This window comes from Zalophus californianus, chromosome 8, assembly GCF_009762305.2.
Source record: "Zalophus californianus isolate mZalCal1 chromosome 8, mZalCal1.pri.v2, whole genome shotgun sequence".
Classification (NCBI taxonomy): domain Eukaryota; kingdom Metazoa; phylum Chordata; class Mammalia; order Carnivora; family Otariidae; genus Zalophus; species Zalophus californianus.
This window is the reverse complement of record NC_045602.1, coordinates 122,133,150-122,152,334: the sequence shown is the minus strand read 5'-3', so window position 1 is coordinate 122,152,334 and position 19,185 is coordinate 122,133,150. Positions and strand designations below refer to the sequence as shown.

The following is a 19,185-nucleotide window of genomic DNA, read 5'->3' as shown; positions in this document are numbered from 1 at the left end:
AAAATTTGGAAACAACCTAAATGTCTGTCAACAAGAAACTAAATGATACATCCGTACAGTGGAATATTATTATAGCCATTTTTAAAATGATGCAGAATCATTTCATTAAAATGGAAAGATGTTCACAATAGGTTATTGAATTATTTTAGTTTATAAAACAGCATGTGCACCTCATAAATATATATTTATGTCACTACATATGCTTCCAAAGATCTGATAAGGTATTTGGACAAATGTTAATAATTTTTATCTTTGGGTGGTCATATTTGAGGGGTTTATTTATTTTCCTTTTAGAGAGAGAGAGAGTGAGTGCACACGAACTGGGGGAGGGGCAGAGAGAGAGGGAGAGAGAGAATCCTAAGCAGGCACCACACTCAGCACAGAGCCTGACATGGGGCTCAATCCCACAACCCTGTGATCATGACCTGAGCTGAAATCAAGAGTCAGATGCCCAACGGACAGAGCCACCTAGGCACCCCTGAGGGTTTGTTTTTTTTTTTTAAGAGATATTTTTAAAACTTGAAAGGAGAGGCGCCTGGGTGGCTCAGTTGGTTAAGCAACTGCCTTTGGCTCAGGTCATGATCCTGGAGTCCCGGGATCGAGTCCCGCATCGGGCTCCCTGCTCAGCGAGGGGCCTGCTTCTCCCTCTAACCCTCCCCGCTCTCATGTACTCTCTCTCTCTCTCATTCTCACTCTCTCAAAAATAAATAAATAAATCTATAAAAAAAAAAAAAAAAACTTGAAAGGAAACCCATGCCACGCTTTGGAGTAAGAAAACCCAATATAGTAAAGATTTATTTCTTTCCAAATCTATACATTTCCATGCACTCCAAATAACAAAATAAGATGTTTTTAAAGGTATTTGACAAAATAACTCTAATGTTTACCTAGCACAATGAATTTATAGTAATAATCAGGAAGATGCTTTAAGGAAAACAAGTGAGGAGATTTTCCCTACCATATTCTAAATGTATTGTCAAGCTACAATGTGTTACTCATGCTAGAATATGTGTATTTTGCTAAGAGCAAGGAGGTGGCTCTCAGTAAGGACCTGTAGAAATAAAAAAATTAATGAACAAATATCCCTGGTTATCAGAGAAAGGCAGCTTTAAACTATGACTATAAGTGGCAAAAAAAAAAAATCCACGTAATAATAATACTTGGTATTGAGGTGGGTGAGTAAAGGACACTAAGCATTGCTGATGAATGTATAAATTGGTACAATATTTTTGGTCAAGCAAATTAGTTACATGTTTGCATGTAGATATTGGTTACAACACTGTTTATAAGATACTGGGAAGCAACATTTTGTCCAGCAATAGGAGATCAGTTAAATTATGGTATCTCCATACAATGGAATACCATGATGCCATTAAAGATGATTCTGTAAACATACATTTCTTGACACAGAAGGATGCTCACAATACACTGTTAAGTGACTTAAAAAAAAACCATAGAATTTTAATCTTCTACTTCACAAATATTTATAAAGGGCCCTCTGATGGCCCAACACAGAGGGGAGTTGAAGACCCAAGCTAGTCAGGGTCTATTCTCATAAGGCTTACTGTCTAGCAGCAGGGAAATAGACTAAAAAAGGCTGAGTATTCTGGCAGAAAAGTCAGGCCACTAGGAAGTGTCTGACAGGAAACCTAATCTTATATGAAGGCCTCTTGAGTAAGGATGAGGGAGAGATGTCCAGGTACAGAGGGGGTGGGGGTACAGGGGAAGATGAAGAGTGAGTGAAGGTGGGCAGTGTTCTCAAAGGAGGTAGGGCAAGTAGGTATATACAGGCCGATCAGAAAGGGAGACCTCGGCAGAAGAGATTAAGGATTTTGATCTTTATCCAAATACAGTGGGGAAGGCAATGAAGAAATTTAGGCAGATGAGGGACATGATCAGTCTGGTGTTTTCAAAAAAAACACTCTGGTTGGGTTATAGAGAAGAGAGTAAATGCCCAGAAACCAACATGATTCCATTTTCAAATATATATTACATATATTATATATACATATTCATGTAAAAAATATATCTGTGCATTTTTATAGATAGATATATATACCATAATATACCAATGTATATTATATAAATGTTTATGTATATTATGTATATTTATATTTAAGTGTATATACATAAATGTATTTATGTAATATATATGCATACATTGTATACATGTGTTTCACACATATATATGTATATTAGGTTTATAGATCTATATTATGTATACCTATGTATAGAAATATATATCCATGTTTATTATATACATACCTAAGTAATGTGTAGACCTAGATATATCTACTTAATGTATACTATACTTCTATACTCAGGTGTATTATATATACCTGTATGTATTATGTACACCTCTATTTTTTATAAAGTGTATATTTATACACTTATGCATATTATGCATATGGACATATCTAAATTATGTATGTACATCATATAAATGTACATTATATGCCTGTGTATATTACATAGAGTATTTACATTATGCATACACCATGTATATTATTTATAACCTATTTATTTACATATGTGTATATATATATATACACCAGTGCTATATATATTTATGTATCTGTGTAATATATATAATTATACATACAATATATAGTATACAAATATGCCTATGTATATCATGCATATATGTCTATGTGTGTATATACATATGTTATATGATGTATATGCCCATGTGTGAACCGGCACTATATGCTTATTAAAAAGAAGAAAGGAAAAATTAAAGGCTGTTAGAGGCTGGAGGTGGACCCCCTCCAGTTCAAGCCTCCCTTAGCCAGGACCCCTCCTCAACACTCTAATGAGACCCATCTCCTAGAAAGATCCCTGGGTGGGCTGTCTTGTGCCTCCAGACCGCTCCCCTGCAGGACTGCTTGGAGGGACCTCTGTGTTCTTAGAGGGAAGGTATTCTACTGGCAGCCTGGCTCCCCAGGAGACAGCGCAGCCCAGAGAGTCTCTGAAATTAAGGTCCTGCAGGAGCCCCAGCCTGGAGGGACAGCAGCAGCTGTGAGCCCGGGGTAGGTTTATCTGTGGCGACTAAGCCTACATCACAAAATGCAAACCGGGAGCTCATGAGCCTCCAGTCTAGAAAGCAGAAAAGGATGCCCCATCCCTGTGCTCTCTGGAGGGCTAAGTTCTGGCTCTTGGGCTTACAAATGGGGCCAGGAGGGTCCCTGACAAGTCCGGAGTAAGAATGCAGCCCAGGGACAGCCCCAGTCCCTGTGGATGCCTGGCAACCAGAAGCCCCAGGAAACAAAGAGATTCCATCCAGGTCTGAGAAAAGCAGAATTTTATGTGCATATTTATTGCCCTCCTGGCAATTTCGAAATGCACTGTCAGTAGGAAACTGTTTCCCGGACACTAAGACTAATCAAAAGCCTGTTCAAAAACGCATTATGCAGGTACCTAACATAACCACATACATTAGTTTCTTATGGTTTTATATTCAATTCAACAAAAATTTATTGAGCACAAGCTCCATGTGAGACACCATGCCAGGTGCTGTGGGAGCACATGGCAGATAATACACAATCCCTTCCTGTCCCCAGTCCTCAGCTGCTCACGTTCTGGGTGGGGGGTGGGGGGCAACTCATACTAAATGCTGTCTTCAATGCAGTGACCCAAGTACAGATGGCCCGAAATGATGACTTCTGGCTGGGACTCGGGGATGGTTTAATGTAGATCTAGTTTTTCCTGAGCACCATCTCTATTACCCTATGTCCTCCTTACAGCAACCATATGGGATAAGTATTATTATTGCCACCATTTTATAGATGAGAAAACTGAGGCTCAGAGAAGTTGAGATTGCCCAATGGCACACAGGTAGTCAAGTCTCTTTGAGCCCAACCCCTAGGCTCTATGGATGATATGAGTGCTCCTTTCCTAGAGGTGTGTATCATCATAAGGAGCTTCTTCAGAATCTACATGCCCATGCCTCACAGCAGATCTACTGATCTACAGAACAGCAGGTCCTGTTCTGTCTTCTAGACTTGAGGCTCATGAACTCCCGGTTTGCATTCTGTGACTTAGGCTTAGTCTCCACGGATAGCCCTACCCCTGGCTCACAGTTGCAGCTGTCCCTCCAGCCTGGGGCTCCTGCAGGGCTTTAATTTAATACCATAGACTCTCTGGATTGCATTGTGTCCTGGGGAGCCAGGCTGCAAGGGGTAACTCCCAGATATGTGGATTTTGAAAAAACTCTGATATGCATCTTGAGTTATACCCCATTACAAGACCTTGGATCAGATTTCAATGGGTGGGGTGGTGAAGAAAAAAGCATTCCAGGTGGATGGAACTGGATAAGCGAAAGTGTGGAGCTAGGAAATGTAGGGCCTCTTTGGGAGACCATGACTGGCCCTAAGTAGAGGATCAAAGACAGAAGCAGGGTCTGCCAATGTGCTTGAGGGCCTCTCCTCTTCTCTCCAATGTTGCCTCTCCTGAATGCTCAGACCCCCCCATTCCCCCTCTCCCACCCCACCCCCATCCCTCCCACCCCCGCTAAGGGCTCAGCCACATCCTCTAATCTGTCCACACAGGCCATGCCCACTTATCGGCTATCGGTAAGCGAGAGCTGCTTGCCCCATAACTGAAGGAAACCAGCCTCTGTTCAGAGGGAGATGAAAGTCTGTCTGACATTATTGAGCACCTGCTAATTGCCAAGCACTGCATTAAGCCCTTTGCCTACATTATCTCATTGATTCTTCTTGACAACTCTGAAAGTTGTATATCATTATCTGCATTGTTTAAAAGATGAATGAGGTTCAGAGAGTAATTTTCCCACGGTCACATAGTCAGTAAGTGAGCTAGCCAGGATTCGACCTCACATCTGTCTGACTTCAATGCTGCGCTGTACCTCTGGGATGAAGTGCTTCTGGAAGGTCCACAGGGCCTCAGGTAAGAGGAAGGTAAGGCCGGGTCATGTGAGGAAAAAGGGATCAACGGAAACTGTTCCTGAGTAAAGACTGATTATAGCTCTTTAGCCTGGGTTCCCTTAAAAGCAGAGCCTGAGACAAGGATTTGGATGCAAGCAGTTTATATGTGAGGTGATCTCAGGAAGCACCAGGGAAGTGAAACTGGGAAGAGAAAGAAGCCAATAAAGTGTACTGGTAACCACTGTGGGCAACTGAGGCTCAGTCCCACTGGGACCCTCTGCGAGACTGTGTGGAGCACACATCAGAGCTGCCCCCACTGAGGAACAAGGAAGCTGCTGTCTTTATGATTTCACTGGTTGAGGACCATTCCCAGAGCACTAACTCCCCAGCACTACGAGCCTGCCCTACTTGAAGGCTAAACATATTCCCTTGGCCAGAGAACACCTTCAGGCAGAGAAGTTACTAGAAGCCTTTGGTGTATATGGGAACTGTCTGCAGGTTACCCCCAGGGCTTGCTCATGGGGTATCTGTGGGATACCAATGGCATCTCCTGCAATGACTGTGTTCGGTACTTGGAGACTAAGACAAAGCATCCCTCAAGAAGACCTCCTTATGTGAATCAAATCTAGAAAACTGATAGGAACTGGATAAAAGAACTGAAAAGAAGCACATGAGAAAAACAAGAAGGTCCCAGCCTGAGGGTCAGGGCTATAATCTGATCAATGTGTTAAGGTCTCTAAAGAAGCAGGTACAGACTGGGAAGGGCACTGGTCAACCATAGGAGGACAGATCAAGTTGTCCCAGAAGCAGTGGTGATAGGGTCGGTCCCAGCCCCATCCAAGGAAAGGAGCTCATGGTCAGTGGATTGCAAGGACTCCTGGTCCCACTGACCAGACCAGCCCTGCTGTAAGATAGACGTATCTTAGCCCGGTGCCTTTAAAATCACAGGACTATCTTCCCTGCTCTGAAATCAGACTCTTCTAGTACATTCCCATAGGAATCTGGCCCCAGAGAGAAAACTTCTATAATGGTGGCTCTTACCACGAGGGTCATAACTCAGTATCCTAACCTCAGTTGATGTGAGTCTACCCAAAAGATGGCCCTGCTCCTCATATTGAAGTAAACAGGGATCCCACCCTGCATAGCCTAAGTCCAAACCCCAAAATAACCTTATTCTGAGTGGCCTCAAGAGCACACTATCCTCCTGCCTTCCCCAGGCATCACCCTAAATTCAACCAATCCTAGCAATGTCTCTTTTTCTATTTAAATTTCTATAGTAAGCAATGTGAGGGGGGGCTTCAAAGAGAAGGTGGCTAGGGACCCAGGCTATTGTTCTCCTAACCATAAGCCTCAGACTCATTCTTTGCTGAATATTCTCTGGACTGTGTGTGTGTGTGTGTGTGTGTGTGTGTGTGTTTCTGTATCTGAATGTTTATGCATCAGTATGCATATGTATTTGTGTAAATGGATGTTTGTGTAAGTATGTGCGTGAAAACAGCAAACATGAGCTCTGTAGGGACTGTTACTTACGAGCTCTGTGACCTTGGGCAAGTCATTAATAATCTGTCTGAGCTGTTTCCTCATTTGTAAAATGGATATAACAATAGTGCCAACCTCACCCATGGTTTGGGGGACAAAATAGGGTTAATACTTGTAAAGCAGTTTGGTAGAAGCCTGAATGAATGCCCAGTCAAAGCTAGCACTTGATGTTTGGGGTTATCATTCAAGGTGATTCTGTGTGTGTGCATGTACTCTATGGTCCATTTAAGGTTCCACTGATATTGATCTATTTATGACCTTCGCTCTATGTCACGTTGTGGTCACCAGTGGGGTCGGTTAAGGGAAAGACTAGCAAATGACCATAAAACCAGCATGAAAGACAGGTTGCCAGACACCAGAAGGAGAACCACCCAAGAGGATCCAAGAGCCAGAATGGTGGGCAGAGGGGTAACCAAGTCAGGGAGAAGAGTACCCCTGGCTTCAGTGGATAGGACAACACAAATCAGCATATGATGCCAAATCTTTCACACGATATCCCCAGATAGACCATAAGCCTCAGGCCAGTGGTGTTCCTAAGCACAAAATCCCAGCCTCTATCCTGGGTGACTGATGCTTTCCACTGGACTACAGTTAGAGGTAACAAGTCCCCACCCACCCCTGTCCAAACACATCTAGGAAGATTGCAAAGAAACATCTCTCCTTCTTACCACATAGTGCGGCTCTGGATTTGGCTGTTTATCTCCAGTCTCAAGGCCTTGGATGATTATTCCGATAAACTGGAATGAATCTTGCAGCAAAAGGGGAGCAATAGCCATGCTGATTTATCACCCTTTTCAACCCAGCTGGGTTCCAAGAGAATAAATCTTGCTTGCCTCTGGCTAGGTATCCGCAATCATGCCACGGACCATGACTTTCATATCCCATTAACTCTGAATTACTCAGTCTGGGGCTGAGCTGAGAGGTAATTTAAAATGGCAAAAGGGGAAAAATGTTCTGATTTAGATCTGATAGAGACTGGATGAAGTCCTCCCGTTTTTCAGGGCTTAAATGTGAGCTTTGCAGAGGGAAGCACCTGCGGGTTGGACTGGACTCCTGTGAAGGACCCCTAAGTCAAACACATGCTCCAAAGGTCTGGAGGCTCCACCTCAGACCTGCTACGAGGCAGGGGCTGAGTTTCTCGGGGAACCAGTCCATTAAAAATCACCTTTCTCTGGAGTGTAAATTATCACAACGCTCTAGGGTGGCAATTTGGCAGTACCCATCAAAATGAAAAAGGCTTATGCCCTCTGACCCAGACATTTCACTCCAGAAACACTTGGCTGTGTTTAAGGGGATGTAGACCAGGATGTTCACTGTAGCCTTACCTATAATACTGGAAAGTCAGAGACAAACCAAACGGCCCATCAGTAGGGGAATGCCTTAGGAGAGGGTGGCACCCCATTCTAGAAGAGAATAAGCACCCACTAAAGAGAATGAAGTGGAAGGAGGCCCATGATATATTACACAGTAAAAATAAATAAAGTATGGAAGAGCTTCACTCAAAGTGTGCTGTTTTTCAAAAAAAAAAAATGGAGATTAAATTGAAACTACTTTTTTTTGCCTCCATCCTCAGCATCTTAATATGTAAGGCATGCCTCTTCATCAGCAATCACATGGTCTCTGCAGTTTGAGCCACTTTCAATATCTCACAATACATTTCACATCCAGCCCGGCCTGATATTTTGGTCTCTCTGATCAAGCCTTCTCCCAGGACGATGACTGGTGCCCAGCTCACATTCTTGCACTGCCACAAAGCCCATTGGGTCAGGGGGCAGGAAGAAGAGAAGGCTTTTCTCAGCAGGAATCTGCCTGGTTCTCGTCTTTTGAAGGGACACAGAGACCAGGCTCTCTCGGCATCAAATCACCTGTGGCACGTGCAGAAGTGAGCTCTCCGTCTTCCCCAGACTGGAGGATCTAAACTACATGAGTATGTGGGAAGCAACAGGCAAGGGACTTACAGTTCTTTAAGAGCACAAAGACAAAGCCCTTAGCCTGACATTCAAGGCTGCATGAGTCACAATAGAAATAAAATATGCTACCATAACATATAAACCCCAAATCACAGTGACTTCATATAACCAGGATTTCCTTGACCCTCACCAAAAGTCTGGTGCTGACTCCACACAGTGACTCACAGATCCAGGCTGTTACATCCTGTGGCTCTGTTGTCGTGATAGGTGATCTCCTGTGTCACCACAAAGGAGAAGGGAGAACGGGGAGAGGCCTATGTGCTCTTACGTGCCTCAGCTCAGAGGTCACTCCCACGAGTCCAGAGTCCACTGGTCAAAACTGTCACATGGCCCCAACCCAAACCCAAGGGAGACTGGAAAACAGAGTGCCTTCTATGTTCCAGGAAAAAGACACTGCGTACTTATCACCTTGTCTTGACTCAAGAGCCCAACATACCTTTCCAACTTGACCTCACACACACTCGTTCCTCACCTGTGAGGCACAGCCACCTCCACTCTGATATCCCCACTAGGGAAGGAAGACCAGACTCTCCCCTCCAGACAGATGGGATACTAGTTTACTGCTTCTAGGCTGATGCGATTCATTTGTTCCTCTGTTCCTTCAGCAAACATTGACTGCACACTTATAATTATCCAAGCACTGTGCTAGTCCCAAGGAAACAGTAATGAGCAAGATAGAGACTCTACCCTCCTGAAGCTTACAGGCCAGGGTCAATTCCTACCATCTCTGCCTTCTCAATCCTACTGCACTCCGCCATCCTACCTCTTCCCACCTCCAGTGTGTTGGGAGTATTCTTCAGCATGTGCGTGGGTGGGTCATAACCCAGTGCCTGGCACAAGGCAAATACTCAACAAATGTGAGTTGCCGGAAATAGCACCCACTGAATTTCTACAGGAATGCTGACAGGTTGCTCTTTACATTCCAGAGTCTATTCATACTATTCCACCACACCTGCTCCCAAAGGCTCAATTTCCAACCCCCTCTTCCTCACTCCCTCACTTAGAGGGCCCTGTCTGTAAACAGAGCTTAAGGAAACCAAAAGACTTAACGGGCTAAAGCTTCTCATGCAGTTCTTGAAATTGTTTCCTTTGGGCCTTGAGAGAAATCTGGTCTCTTTTAAGATGGGGAGACCTGAGGCTCCTTGAGGGAGTTCTGGACCTTATACCAAACTGTTGATACAACAAATCAAGAACAAAGAATGAGAAGTATTGTTAAGACTTATGGACTCACTTTCTGCAGGTGTCTGCTCAGATTTCACTCCCCGGAGAAGCCCTTCGAGACCACCGTATATAAAAACACCATTTCCATCATTCTCTATTTCTTTACTCTGCCTCATTTTTCCCCCAAGCCATTTATCACAACAATAAACAATAAGCCTGTTCCAGATTTCAGAGCCCCAGCCCAGTGAGTGTGACACTGCCCATCCTATCACTGAGGGCATGGACTGAATCTGTGTAGGTGCGTGGAGGACAGAATGAGCAGAGTTCTGCTATGCACATTCCCCAGCACCTAGCTCAGAGTCTGGAAGCATATATGCTTCCTAAATACGCTTCTGGGCTGAAGAACGGGAGACCATTAGGAAGTACGCTTCTGTACCTCAACTTTGTAAATCATGTTAAACTTCACAATTTCTGTAGGCACTTGTTTATAAATAAAATTAGATTCATCCAAAACTGAGTTATTCTTCATGGTCGGTTAGTTATTACTGGGAATTTAAAAGCACTTATTTGGATAATATCCAGGTCATTTGGAGTCAGCATCTTCTAAAAGTTGGACCCATTATAGATAAACACCCATGCTGGGCTCCAAGCATAAAAACTAGCAATATGGTTCATTTCCTAGAACATCTGATGAAAGGACAACTCCTTCCTTCATCCCCTAAATATAGCCTTTCTCGAAACAAAATATCCAGTACATAGCATGAGACTGCATTTGTGTCTCAACATGGGTTTCTGATAACATACCTCATGCTGCTTTTAAACATCAGATAGATTGGTTAAATCCTTTTAAGAAAATTAGGCAAGCAAAGATGCCGTTAGTTCTAGAAACCCAACACATACATGGCAGAAGCATAGTAATTATTTTTAAGGACATTCTTTTTTATAATGCTTGTCATTTCTGGGTATTAGCTCAAACAGCCCGAACCTGGAACCTCTTTAGGAGATGCCCTTAGTATCAAAGATAATATAACTCACCACAAAATTTGCTGGTGGTTTTTATCTCCCATTCAATTCACTTGTCAGTTTTATATAGGATGACCATATAATTTACTGCCCCGAAAAAAGAAAGACACTGAGGAGGGTGAAAAGAGCTCTACTAATATGAATAATGATGTCAGCATGACAAACCAGGTATGCAGTTACCCTAGCTTTATATCTGATAAAATATAGCTTCCCTATGAGCCATGTACTGAGCCAGACTCCATGGTGAGCGTGCTCAAGTGCTGGGAGGTAAGCCTGGAAAGAAAACACCTAGATCTATATCAGGGATCAGTAAACTTTTTCTTAAAGGGTCAGATAGTAAATCTTTCACCTTTGGGGACCAAGAGGCCACACTAAGGCTATTATGTAGGTACTTACCTAACCATTTAAAATGTAACCATTTAAAAATTTAAAAGCTATTCTTAGCAGTTGGCTGGATTGGCCTCTGGGCCAAAGTCAGCCAACCTCTGAGCTAGAGCATTACAGATATTAAATACTGAGCTAAGAAGTTTGGATTTAATTCTGTGGCCAGTAGTTTCCAGCAGTATCTTTATTTTACTGATAAGAACAAATACTACACTTGATCTTAGCCAAAAGGCCGAGAAGCGATGCAGTATCTTTATTTTAGAAGTAGAAACATGTCCTCAAAGGAAAGCATCTATGGAAGCCCAATATGTATATGCAAAACAGATAAAAACGTGTCTGCTGTGTTTGAAATGGGAATGAGATGCAGCGAGCACATCTCTCACCCACAGCGGGTCCCCCCTGAGTGGTCCTGCTGATCACAATTTAAAAACCACAGCCACAGTCAGGGGGTGCTATTAAAGACCTCTGAAGAGAGGGGTAAAGCGATCACGGCTGTGTTTTACAACAATCGGTCTGGGCACAGCATGACCGGGAGGCAAAATGCCCAGGGCAGAAAGACCAGTGAGGAGGGTCCTGCGTGGGAACGCACGGAGTAAGGGATGTTTCCGAAGCAGGTGGCAGGGATACAGGTGTGGGTCTCAAGGGGGACAAAGGCACCCAGGCAGCGCCAGCTTCATGGGTGTGCGGCCTGTGCACCCTCAGGGGACCCCCACTTGCTTTAATGCCCTGCTGTCACCATCTTGAAAGGCTCAGCAATCTTCCCAGCAGGGCCCTGCATTTTCATTTGCACAGGACCTTGCTGATCACACACCAGTCCTGCACCCAGGGAGGACTGGTAGGAGCCTGAGCACGTGTGTCCGCACCTTCCTCCTGCAGCACTGGCCAGGGGCACTCTACATCATCCCTGGGGACCAGCGCTCTCTAGAAAAAGCCTAGGCACCTCACAGCACTTTCTCCGAGTCTCAGGTCACCCCTCCCATGGGATGCTCTGCCCCCTCACAGGCACTGCTCTGGCTTCTGCAGCCTGCAAACACCAGTCATAGCTGATTGGCCCCAACTCCAAGTCTCTGAGTTACCAACTCGAGTCAAACCCTTACAGGCTGCCTGGTGCCCGGTGGGAATACCGCTGAGTAGCAGTTGCCTTCTGCTGACCGGTGGTCCATAGACGTGAACTCCTAAGGGTCCCTTTGGGTTGGACTCCACCAGGAGCAAACACTGAGAGAGATAAGGATTCAGGTACAAGGATGCTCAGGAGGGAGGGAGGCCAGGAGACAGTGGTGAGGAGACAGCCAGTAGGGGTGTGGACTACCACTGTGGGCAGCCAGGGGGCGGCCCCGGAGCCTGTGATTACAACGGAGGGCTTCTCCCCTAACAGGCCGGCAAGCTGGGGTGTTCGTCACCAACCCCACCCTTCCCCAGAAATGCTGGTGGGCCCACGGGCAGGCCAAATATCCTCTGTGACCAGAGACTGCCCTCATGCAGAGAGACACAGAGCTGCCACCATCCACCAGAACGGTCTGCAGGTGGCCTCTGGGTAGGCCTGGGAGCTCTGAGTGTGGCACCTACAAGGTCTGCTCCACCCTCCAAGCTGCTATCAAGGAAAAATACAGATTTGGGGAAGAAAGGAGATTTCAGAACACTCCAAGTAGGAGAGCATACCTTCAGCCAGTCATTCAAAAAAAACTCCTGGAACACCAGTTCTGTGCCAAAATTCAGCTTCTATCTCCAGCGCTGTTCCACAGACCAAATTTACAACCAGCTGGTGTCAGACCCAACACCAGTAAGGGAACAGACGTGCTCATCCACCGGAGGCCAGGACCACCTGCCCCTAGCTTCGTACCAGCAATTCCCCTCCCGGCTATACACCCAATAGAACCGAAAACCCAAGTCCACACAAAAACGTGTATACGAATGTTCATAAAAGCATTATTTATAGTAGCCTGGAAATGCAAACAACTTCAATGTCTACCAACTAATGAAAGAACAAACATGTGGACTATCCATACAATAGACCACGATTCGGCAATAAAAAGGAATGAACTTCTGGTACATGCAATCTCACGAAGGAACCTCACAAACGTCAAGTGCACAAAGCCAATGGCAAAGGGGCGCATATTGTAAGAGTCCATTTATATGAAATTCCAGGATAGGCAATTTGACTCTAGAGAGTCAGCAAGTAAATTAGCGGTTGGGTTGCCAGGGGCCAGAGGAGGGGAGACAGAAGACGGAGGAGTGGTGAAGACTGACTGACAAAGGGTTTCTTTTGGGGGTGGTGAACACAATCTAAAATTGATCATGGTGATGGCTGTGCAGCTTTAAAAACATACTGAAAGGGGCACCTTGGCAGCTCAGTCCGTTGAGCATCTGCCTCTTGATTTTGGCATGGGTCATGGTCTCAGAGTCATGAGATCAAGCCCCTCGTTGGGCTCCACATTCAGTGGGGAGTCTGCCTGAAGATTCCCTCTGGCCTGCCCCCATTCATGCATTCTCTGAGTAAATAGAATCTTTTCAAAAATAAAATAATAAAAACATACTAAAAAACACTGAATTGTACACTTTAAATAGCTGAATTATGCAGTGTGTGATTTCTATCTCAAAAAAAGCTGCTATTTATAGACTAACATGAAGTTCTAATATAAATAAGCAAATTGACGGGGCACCTGGGTGGCTCAGTCGGTTAAGCGTCTGCCTTCAGCTCAGGTCATGAACCCAGGGTCCTGGGATTGAGCCCCGCATCGGGCTCCCTGCTCTGCAGGGAGACTGCTTCTCCCTCTCCCTCTGCCTGCTTCTCTGCCTACTTGTGCTCTCTATCTCTCTGTCAAATAAATAAAATCTTTTAAAAAAAATAAATCAATAAATAAGCAAATTGACAATAGCACTGCCTCTTGGAGTATCCACCCCGGGGGGAGAGAGGACACCAAACAGTAAATGCGATAAATCAATTCTATACTATATACTATACACTATACACTACATTGTCAGGGAAGGTGACCAGGGCTGGGAGGAAACCACAAAGCAGAGGGTGGACATAAGGAATCTGGGGTGACAGCGAGAGCCACAGTTTCAAATATGGCAGTCAGGGCAGGCGTCGTTGAGAAGGTGACATTTGGGCAAAGGCTCAAAAGAGTTGGCCATGAGGACAGCTGGGGACAAGCATTCCAGGCCAAGGGCACGGCTGGGGCAAAGGCCTGGAGGCTGGGGCGAGCGGCAAAGTGGAGGAATAGCTCCAGCCCAGCTGGAGCAGCATGCAGGAGAGGGGGAACGAGGTCAGAGAGGAAACTGGGGCTCCTGGGGGCCCATCAGGCTGAGGAAGCATCCAGGCCTGCCGCCACTCAGATGGGATGTGCAGCTTCAAAGGGAAGCCGTGTGACAGATGGAGTGAAGGTGAGCTCGCATCTTCCCGTCAGCGGCTCGCCCAGCTGGAGACCAGGGTTCTGGCCATGCTGCCCTGAGCAGAGGTCACCCAAGCCCACCCAGGCAGAGAAGGGGGTGTATGGTGGGAATCTGCCAAGCTCTAGCCCGGAAAAGCAAAAATGAGAAGTTGGGAAGCAGCAGGCTGACAGGAAACTGCAATTTCACCATCTAATAACCCAGCATGTTTGTGATTTTCAGGTTCCAATTTTTGTATTGTCACGGTCAATTACAGGTCACAAATGATTTCCAAAGTGGGCTGCCCAGGAAGACGGTTGTGCAAATCCATTTTCCGCGGTCTTCCGGCTCCAGGGCTGCTCAGAGCGCGCGGAGCCGGAGTGAGGGGAAAAGGGAACGGAACGGGCCCGGGGCCCCAGGGGTGTTCCCAGCCCAGGTTTGCTGCATATGTACCGGGTCACCTCACCTCCCCGAGCCTCTCCTTACAGAGAAGGCTGGACCTGACTCACCTCGCACGGATGCTGTGAGACACTCCATTAAAAGGCACAGTGGGAAACACCAAATACCACTCTGACCATGTGCCTGTCCTGAGCGAGCATTTTCAGTCCTTTTAACAGCCTTATTGAGATAGAATTTGCATACCAAAAAATGCACTCATTCTAAATGTAGGATTTAATGATTTTAGTGAACTTATAGAATTGTGCACCGATCACCACACTCCGATTTTAGAATATTTTCATCACCCTAAAAAAGAGCGCGCCAGAGCAATCCTTTGAGGTTAGAGTTCCATCTATAATAACGTTAATGCCATATAAAAACAAGAGAGAAAAATTGTGATTAAGTTGGATCACAGGAAACTGCCATTTTTATAGGTTAAAAATGCCCAAATATTGGCAACTTCATGTAGTTTAGCCTTTTCTAAAAAAGAACACTCACAAACACAGTATAGTAAAATTATAGTTGGCATATTAACTCATATACAATAAATGATTGCCTGTGAATTAATTGCCTGTTGGGAATTATATATTCTATTATTATACAGAAAAACACATATGTTGGGTTTTGTGGGTGATTTCAGGGATTTGGGATTTTTCAAGGGAGGAATTTTGACTGTACCATTTTCACCTTAGGCATCGTCTTTGGAAACATACCTTCACAGGGATTGCCCACTTTTGAGCTGGCTCAAGCCAGCATCTTTGATTTGCAGTTGGGAAAAATGAAGCTTGGAAAGCATTTCCGCTCCCCCATACTGCTCCAAGAAATGTAAGTAAAACTTTGTAAATGGAAACACCTTGCATTTATAGCATATGAGAATTATGGTTTGGACACTGTCATTATTTTGCATGCTTACTTCTTTTGGCGGGGCAGGGCTCTCCATCCCCTAACAAGAGTCTAAGGTCCATGAAGAGAGATGACAGGCCTTCTTTAATCTCTAACTCCCCTGTGCTTAGTTGTACCATTCTTTGCCTATAGTACACGCTCAATAAATATTAAATAAACGAAGTCAATGTGAAAGGGAGAAAAGTCTCTGGTTCATAATCCCCTCCCGACCTCCCCCCAATAGCATCACAGTAGATACTAAAAGAGAGTTTGTGAAAAAATGATTGCATCCATGGGCCCAGAAGGCTTTTAGGTCAAACATTTGAGCCAGTTCTGCATCACCCTCTGCAAGGATCAGCTACTTTCATTTACAGAGAACCCACTACAGTCTGCCCTCCAGCACCCAAGTTGGAAGTTTCCTGTCCCAAACCCGGGGAAGAAAATGAGAAGCAGCAGCACAAAGAGCATCACACTTCACCAGACACCTGCTGTCTTTACCGGCTTGGACGCCAGACCCCTGGCAAGGGAAAGGGCAGGAGAGAAACTGCTCAGAGAAGTAGGGACACTAGATGCTGAAGCCCGTGCAGATGCCCCCAGTTGGGCTTTCTGGGGCTTGCAGACCACAGAGAGCTATATAGATGGACAGAGGGGACTTGGGGGCAGAGCGGGAGCAGTATTACTGCTCGAAACCGAGGTGGGCTCCTACAATCCCACAGGGAGAAGATGCTACGAGCTCTCCTCCCACCAACCTCTTCCCTAGCTCCCCAATTAAATGATCAGAACCTAAGACATTGATTGAATGTGGGTGCTAGTGGGCAGGGTCACTGTGTTAAAATGTGTGTGTGGTTTCAGGGAGAGGCCCAGCTTCAACTAGATTTCTGCATCAGGAGGTATCAGTCACCCTCCCCACTCCTCACAAAGCAATTTTGCATTTCCCACTGGGTGTCTGCTTCTAGCACGTGACCCCCCCGCCCCAGGAAGCCCATGTGGCAAGGGGAGGGGACTGGCATTTCTAGGTTCATCACGCTATGCTCAGTGTCCAGTACATGGTACAGATCCGCATTCAGAAAGCACTCAATACACATTTGTGGAATGAGCACTTATTACGTAAGCAGTCCTACTCGAGGGGGATCATCCCCATTTTCACAAATCAAGAAACTGAGGCTTAAAGAGAAAGTGGAGGAACAGCTTTGCTGATGCCAAAGCCATTTTCAACAAACTGCCCTGTTCCTGTGGATTAAAGGAGAGAAGAGAAGGGGGGAAGAGAGAAGGAGGATTGGTGGGGACAAGAGAAGATAAAAGAAAGGAGGAGGAAGCTCCCAGAAGCCAAGGAATTAAATTCGTATTTGAATTAAGTTGCAGGGGGGGGGGGGGTGGAGGGTGGAAATGCCACTCTGGTGGACAGATGTGTGTGCTGCCTATTGTCAAGAAATGAGCACGACGTATTTTTTGTTTCTTCGTCTGCCATGGCAACTGGAAAGCTTAGAATCAGATTTATCTGCTTGAGTAAGAACCAGCTCCAGAGTCTCGGAGCACCTACTCTTGCTTCCCTCCCAGAGAAGCTGTTTTCTGATTTATGTTTCTTTTCTGCCCCATGGAAACACCCAGTCCCTGCCCTAAACCTGAAGCAGCCTGGAGGAGTGTCCACATATTGTATTAATTGGCCTATCCTTCGATTCCTTACATTTCACTAGCTCCACACCGATCATGGGAGTAATATCAACCATAATTAGGCATTATAAGGATAATGATTTCATTAAAGCGCCTTTAATAGGTTCGGACATGTACAAGGAAAGGTGTTATACAACACAGTCAAATACTTTATCACCTTGTGGTAATTGGAATCACTGAATTATAGTAACAGAGCAACCAAAGGTAATATCCTATTTGGCCAAAGTCGTCTGGCCTCCCCCAGGCCTCCAATTATCATATTTCTTCTTGGAATCAGGTCTCCCATCCACCCAGAAGCTGATGCAAGCTCCAAGTTATTACAGTGGAGTTTGCACGGGAGCTGTGAAGTTCTAATTTTCTCATTACAGAACCTCATCTGTCAGCTATTTACTGGCGAGCCAGCCCTGTTCTTTAGTTCAGGTGATGAATAGGCATAAACAGCTTAGCGAGCAGAGAGGCAAATAAACATTTGAAAATGATCAGACCCTGAGAAGCTTCTATCAGATAGTGTTGTGGGTCAGAGATAACTGGAGCAAGGCATGGAATGAAACATGGAGAAGAGGCTAAACCATTTCACTCAACAACACAATGATGGCAAGAGGCAATTTATTCTGCTATGTGGACAGTCTCAGATGGTTCTTTAGATGGTGCTGTCAAACCCCACCAAGTAAGCTGGTATCAGGAGAATAGTTTACACTATGCACATTCATTCGTTCATTCTCATTTAATGATATCATAGTGGCATGTTATAAGCCCTATGTAAGTGTTAGCTACCAGCTTCTGTTCATTCACATGAATAACTCGGTGCTTACTTAGAGCCAAGGAACATAACCAACATCAAAGGCGCAACTGTGAATTCAAGAGACATAATCATTGCCTTCAAGTTACTCCCTGTTAGGGACTGATTGTCCCCCCCCCCAAATTCGCAGGCTGATGCTTAATCCCCAGAGTAATGGTATTTGGAGGTGGGGCCTTGGGGGATGATTAGGTCATGAAGGTGGAGCCCTCATGCCTGAGTTTAGTGCCCTCCCGCCTTCTACCATGTGAGGACACAGCAAGAACCCAACCGTCTATGAACCAGGAAGTAGACCCTCATCACACACTGAATCTGCCAGCACCTTGACCTTAGACTTTCCATCCTCCAGAACTGTGAGAAATAAACATTTGTTGTTTAAACCAACCAGTCTATGGTATTTTTGTTATAGCAGCTCAAATGGACAAAGGTGTTCACAGTCTGGTAGGGTACAGATACCAGATACAGATAAGTCATCCTACAAATACTGGCATTATTTCCATTATGATGAATATAATGAAAAGTAAGTACAGGTGCCATGAGAAGCTAGAACTAGGAACCTGAACTAGTCCGGGGTGGGGGGTGGGGGTGGTCAGCAAAGATCTCCCTGAGGAGTGGTCTTTAGACTAAGACTCAGAAATTAGCTAGGCAAAAGGGTAGGAGAAAGAGTATTTCAGAAATAGGGAATAGCATTTATGAAGGCTCCTAGGAGGAAGGAGCTTGGTGTAATAAGCAAGGAAAGGGACAGTCTGGCTAGAACTTACTGAGTTCTGATGGGAGGTGATGGCCACAAGATCGTATGTGCCTTGTAGCACATAAGAGCGTGAATTTATTCTCTGAGCAATGGGCAGCCACTGAAGGACTTAAACAAGGAGAGGCTGACTGAGCGACCATAATCTGCTGGACTTCTGGACGTACTGACCAGTAGCCAATCCATCCAGAAATATTTATTTAGAAACTCTTATGTGAAAACTGCTTGTGGTGTGATGGGAAAATCCTAAGAAATCTCTTACCACTGGCTGAATTATTTAAATAGAACAGTTTGGCCAAAGCATTAGGTTCAGCTTATGAA

The 19,185-nt window shown here is 45.1% G+C and overlaps 1 long non-coding RNA gene and 1 other non-coding gene across 2 annotated transcripts in view; both read right to left on the bottom strand.

The window, feature by feature from the left end:
* The window catches only part of LOC113937815, a 62,113-nt gene that overhangs the window by 15,630 nt on the left and 27,298 nt on the right, over window positions 1-19,185 (bottom strand). The window lies entirely within an intron of this gene.
* LOC113938845 lies at window positions 11,018-11,204 on the bottom strand. Its single transcript, XR_003525042.1, has one exon. It is a non-coding gene; the product is annotated as a U2 spliceosomal RNA (small nuclear RNA).